Source organism: Gracilinanus agilis, chromosome 1 (assembly GCF_016433145.1).
Source record: "Gracilinanus agilis isolate LMUSP501 chromosome 1, AgileGrace, whole genome shotgun sequence".
Taxonomy (NCBI): Eukaryota; Metazoa; Chordata; class Mammalia; order Didelphimorphia; family Didelphidae; genus Gracilinanus; species Gracilinanus agilis.
In genome coordinates, this window is record NC_058130.1 from 275,709,132 (window position 1) to 275,715,126 (window position 5,995).

General features: G+C 38.8%; 1 pseudogene; it reads left to right on the plus strand.

Annotated features, from left to right (window-relative positions):
- Nucleotides 1-4,033: 4,033 nt before the first annotated feature.
- LOC123231323 lies at nucleotides 4,034-5,602 on the plus strand (annotated as a pseudogene).
- The last annotated feature ends 393 nt before the right edge of the window (nucleotides 5,603-5,995 follow it).

A 5,995-nucleotide genomic window follows, 5' to 3' on the forward strand; every position in this document is an offset into this window, starting at 1 on the left:
ATCCTTTCAATGTCTATGTTGCCCTCTTGTAGGACTTCAGGGCAATTTTGCTGAATTATTTCTGTTAGTATGGAGTCCAGGTTTCTATTAATTTCTGGTTTTTCTGGAAGACCGATTATTCTCAAATTGTCTCTTCTAGACCGGTTTTCTTGGTCTGTCACTCTCTCATTGAGATATTTCATGTTTCCTTCTATTTTTTCAGTCTTTTGGCTTTGTTTTATTTGTTCTTGTTGTCTTGAGAGATCATTAGTTTCTACTTGCTCAATTCTAGCCTTTAGGGATTGATTTTCAGCTACAATCTTTCGGTTTTCGGCCATAATCTTCTGGTTTTCGGCCATAATCTTCTGGTATTCCTTTTCAATCTGGTCATTTCTGGAGTTCAATTTGCTTATCAGTTCATTTGGTTTCTGAGCCTCACTTTCCAATTGCATGATTCTACCTTTTAAACAGTTATTTTCTTGCCAGATCTCTTCCATTTTCCTCAAAATCTCAGTTTTGAACTCTTCCATAGCTTGTGAGGAGTTTTCCTTATTTGAGGAGGGTCCGGATGCTTGTTTGTTCTCCTCCTCTGTTTGCTCAGTTGTCTGGATTTTCTCTGTGTAAAAGCTGTCGAGTGTTAAAGACTTCTTTTTCTTGTTGTTATTCTTTCTCTTCTGAACTTCCTGAGGCTGAGTAGCCATCATTACCCCAGCAGTTTTTCAGATTTATCCTCGCGCTCAGTGTCTGTCTGTGATCTATTGGCTCCTGAGGGCTGAGTTCTTGTTTTTTCCAAGGTCAATCCCCCTGGTGGTCCCCCTTGCTTGATCCTCTGCCGGAGGTTTCTTTACAAGTCTCAGGGCGCTGCTTCCACAGTCGTATACCGTCCACACTGGTTTCCCACTTAGGCTTTAGTTCCTGGCTGTGTCTGCCTCCACCCACGCCTCCGCAGTGCCTGCGTTCTGCTCAGCCTGCGCTGTGCACCCTGTGTCCTGCTCCTGCGCTCAGATTTCGCCTGCGTTTTTTGGCTTATTGTGGTCCTAAATCTTGCTGCTCTCAGGAACAGGCCCCGGAGCTGCCAATGACTCGATGGGTGCCCCAAACTTGCTCTATTTCTTTTTAGCTGGCTTCGGAGCTACAGGTGTTGTGTGTGGAGGGGGTGGGGGTGGGGTGGTTACTCAGCCCTGAGGGCTGTTTCACCCTTTTATAGCCTGGAAATGCCTCGATTCCACGTACCTTCCACGCTGTGCCCTGTTGTGGGGTTCCTCTGTTCGTCTGGACTTGTTTTTATGTCCCCTTGAGGAGTTTTGTGTGTTTCGGTCAGAAGAGGTTAAGAGCTGCTTCTTACTCTGCTGCCATCTTAACCCGGAACCCTCTCAATTGTCTTTTGATTTATTGTCAACCTAAATTTTTCAGAATATTCTGACTCAAGATTATTATACACTATGGGGGAAATATTGGTGTTTAAAAAATGAAATTTTGTTTCAGGGAGGAGAAATTTTGCATCAAATTCAGCATAAAGAATATCATCACAAAAATGTATGCTTGGCAAAAAAGTATATTGGACACAGCCTTGTGCCCTCGTGCCCTATTAAAACACCTTCTTTTGGGAGGAACCAAAAGATGTGCTGGTAAACATTTAACAACCCAATCATTGAACAGGTAGGACAAAATTTTAAGTTTTCTCTGCATTTTAACATTTTTCTCACTTTCTTAAATTTACACAATAAGCAATAAAAATCAAATTATGATTTGTAGTAATTTCTAATTTCTGATGTCCAAGTCCTCCTGCTGAAAAGTTAATAACTTAACTAATTAATTGGCATGAGCTGGCTCTATCACATACTGCAGGAATACAGATTTATGGGAGGGTATAAATAAGAATCACAAAAGATGGGAAGGCAAGGATATATTGCAATATATTTATAGGTGAAAGGACTGTGTATATCAAGATTACAGATTCATTCAACTATGAAAAAATACAAAATTAGATTCAAAAAATGTAATGATACACCCAGTTTCATCTATGTTTGATCCTTTTTATAACCCAGAGACTTAAAGGACAACTCTCAATATATTATTTCTTCTTTCCTGCCCCTCTCACTTGCAAAATAGAACAGATAGAAAAAAATGAAAAGAAAGGACATGCACCTGCATTTTATTATTCCTTTCTATCATTTTAACCATCTTCTGGGAAAACAGGTGCAAATTAGATAAGTCACCTGGAGGATACCCTTTTCTATTGTACACTTTACAAAGAGGCCTAATCACTGCACAACTTGTCTGTCAGCTCTCTAGCTAAATCAGCTTATTCATTGTCTTTGAAGGCCTTTTCACAGGGACCTGTCATTACCATGCTTTCTGTGATTTTATGTCTTTGTCCATATGCTAAGTAGTTGATCTTCTGAGCTTCCTTCATTCTTTATGCATTTCTGCATAACAAGAATAATTTTGTTTGATCCTTTCTCGCAAAAGTTGTGAATGCTCCTTCTAAACAATTTCTACAAAGTAAGCTTGTATGGTCCCTAAAATATGATACTATCATCCTCCTGTTCTCCTCTATTTCTTTCCTCTTGAAAGTTTTTCAAGTATAGTAGTAACTGTTAATTATCTTGAAAATGGTAATGTCTACTCTCATATCTAAATCATTTATAGAACAGTTTCTTTTAGAAGGAATGCTACCTACATAGGCTAAAATTTAATTTTTTTCCCCAAGGGACTTCTCCAGGTGACTATGTCTAAAGATACCCTTCCTAGTCATCCCAATTATTGTCTTCCTTTTATAAGCATTGATGTATGTACTCCTATGCCTAATCATTTTTTAAAAATTACTTTGTCCTTGAACAAAAATAACTAGAACTGATATAGATTTTGTTCTGTATAAATAGTTTTGCTCATTGGATTGTAAATAGGGTAGTCATATCATATATGAGAAACAGCGTCCACTATCCATGATCTTGCATTTTCATGGAATTCAATTCATGGGTATGGGATTTTGCCAGCATTTACTTTGGAAAGAAAATTACTTTCATTTCCTACATTGCCTCCCTCTCTAATCCGTATTTCCTTCCTTCTTCCACTATAGTCAAAGGGAATCTCATACTGAAAGTTGAAAGCAATTGGATTATATTTTTATTGTTAATATTTATCTTTGCTAATAATAATAGCACTTCAAAATAGTAATGTATTAAAAATCTAAACTAAGTAAATTAGTATATAACTAAAAACAGATTTGGGGAACTAAAAGGATATGCTTTGAACTGACAGTTTATAATTTGGATAATTGCTTGCCCTGAAAAGATGCTTTATTTAAAAAATATTCTCCCCACCTCCCTCAGTTTATGCACATTTATTTTGTGTCAGAGGAACTGGTAAATAATGTGGAACCTGAATACAAATGGCAAATGGGTTTGTTTCATACCCTACAATACCAAAATATTTCCAACCTCTTTCCTGTCAGCTTTTATAAGAGTATATGCGAGTTAAGAAACATATAGTTATAATAAAGTGAGTTAAGTTACCGAGAACTTTCTTGTTGATAGAGATATTTAATAGATGTGTCATTTTGTCTTTATAGAGATCTCACAGGTAAAGAGAATTCCCCAACCAATACAAGTAAATTCCTCAGCACAAGTCATCATTTTAGAAATTACTAGGCTGGGGACTTCAATCTTAGAATATCCTGAGAAATATGGATTGGACAAAATAACAAACAATGAGAATTGCAAGAACAAATACAAATCTTCAAACTTTTGTACTGATTTGTCTTCAAAAATAACTTCTTATTTAGGTCTGCCAGCTCTGACAGCCTGCAGACTCACATATGCTCAGGCTCAGGTACCCTCAGGCTCACATACCTTCACTCCCCGACTTCACCCACTGACCAGTGCAAGGAAGTGTCCCTGCACTGTGTACCGTATAAATGGAGATTTTGAACCTTAGACTTCATCTCCCAATAAGTCCTTAGTTTCTTACAGCACCCTCTGCCTATGCAGCCACTCCCTCCACGACCCAGCTCCACAACCTCTACCTCTTTCCTGTCTGTCCTCCTGTGGTCATGCTGTCCTTCCAGTAACCCAATGTGTAACAAGACAAGAATGCTGTACAAGATTACCATGAGTCTAAGATCTGTGACCCCTATGTTTGGCTTGAAGGCCCAGATAGTGAACAAAGGCTTTCGTGGAGACCCAAGATAATATTACCATGCCCTTTCTTGAGATATGCCCTGTAGGAGCAGTGGTCGGCAACGTATGGCTTTCGAGCCATATGTGGCTCTATCTCTCAACAGGCCAGTCTGGGCAGAGCCCCAGGATGTGCTCCAGGGGGCCCTTCAGTCCCCGCCCCATATTCCAGAGCCTTCCACCTCCATCCTCCTCCTTCTGCACAGCCAAAAAGGTTGCTGACCGTTGTGTTAGAGGCTTATACAAAGAAAGAATGCCTGAATTATATGATTACCCCAAGTATAGTTGCTTCTTCAAAAAAAGGAAAAAGGTATTTTCATTTTTTAATACAGGACTACAGAACCCAATGGGTATTATATGAACATGATTCTTTAGATGGAGAAGTCAGGGTATTCCTTGATCCAAACAAGCTTTCCAGTAATGGCACTGTGGCTCTTAAAGGCTATGCAGTTAGTGAAGATGGTGAATACGTTGCTTGTGGTCTCAGCTCCAGTGGTTCAGACTGAATAAGGATAAAATTTATGAAAGCTAACAGACCCAAGGACCTTCCAGGTGTTCTAGAAAGAGTCAAATTAATTTGCATGGTTTGGATCCATGATGGAAAGGGGATGTTCTACAACAGCTACCCCAAACAAGATGGAAAAAGTGATGGCACTAAGACGTCCACAAATCTTCACCAGAAGCTAGTCTACCATGTTTTGGGGACTAATCAAGGGGAGGATATTTTGTGTGCCAAATTTCCTGAGGAGCCAAAGTGGTGGATGGGTGGAGCTGAGTTATTCGATGATGGTCCCTATGTCTTATCAATAGGACAAGGAGGTGATCCAGTGAAAGGACTGTGGAATTGTGACCTACAGCAGGAATCCAATGACATAACAGGAATTTTGAGTTGGGTGAAATTGATAGGAAATTTGATGGAGAAAATGATTATGTAACAAACGAAGGGACAGTTTTCACTTTTAAGACATATCTTCATTCTCCTAACTATCAGCTAATCAACATAGACTTCAAAGATCCAGATGAATCCAAGTGGAAAGTACTTGTCCCTGACATGAAAAGGATTTACTTGAATGAGTACCTTGGGTCAGGTCTAACTTTTTGGTGTTGTCCTGCCTCCATGACATAAAAAAATCCTTCCGTTACATGATCTTGCCACTGGTTCCCTCGTCAAGTCATTTCCACTAGAGTTTCGTGGCATGGTGGGATATTTTGGCCAAAAGAAAGACAATGAAATCTTCTATCAGTTTACTTCTTTCTTATCTCCAAGTGTTCTACTCCAGCAAAGATGGCATGAAAATCTCAATGCTCATTGTCCATGAGAAAGGAATTAAATTAGATAGCTCTCGTCCTGCTTTCTTGTATGGCTATGAGGGCTTCAATATATCAATAAACCAACCTACAGCGTATCCAGCCATGTAAGGCACATAGGTGGTGCACTAGCATAGCTAACAGAATATAGAGAGACCTGGCACAAACATTAGGAAAACCATCCACATAACTAACCATATCAATAATCAAATCAACAAAATTCACATGATTATTTCAATAGATGCTGAAAAAGCTTTTGACAAAATACAATACCCATTCCTATTGAAAACACTGGAAAGTATAGGAATAGAAGGACCTTTCCCTAAAAATAATAAACAGTACCTATCTAAAACCATCAACAAGCATCATATGCAATGGGGATAAAGGGATAAATTAGAAGCCTTCCCAATAAGATCAAGAGTGAAACAGGATGCACATTGTCACCTCTATTATTTAACATTTTACTGGAAACACTAGCAGTAGCAATTAGAGAAAAAAAAGAAATTGAAGGTATTAAAAAAGGCAATGAG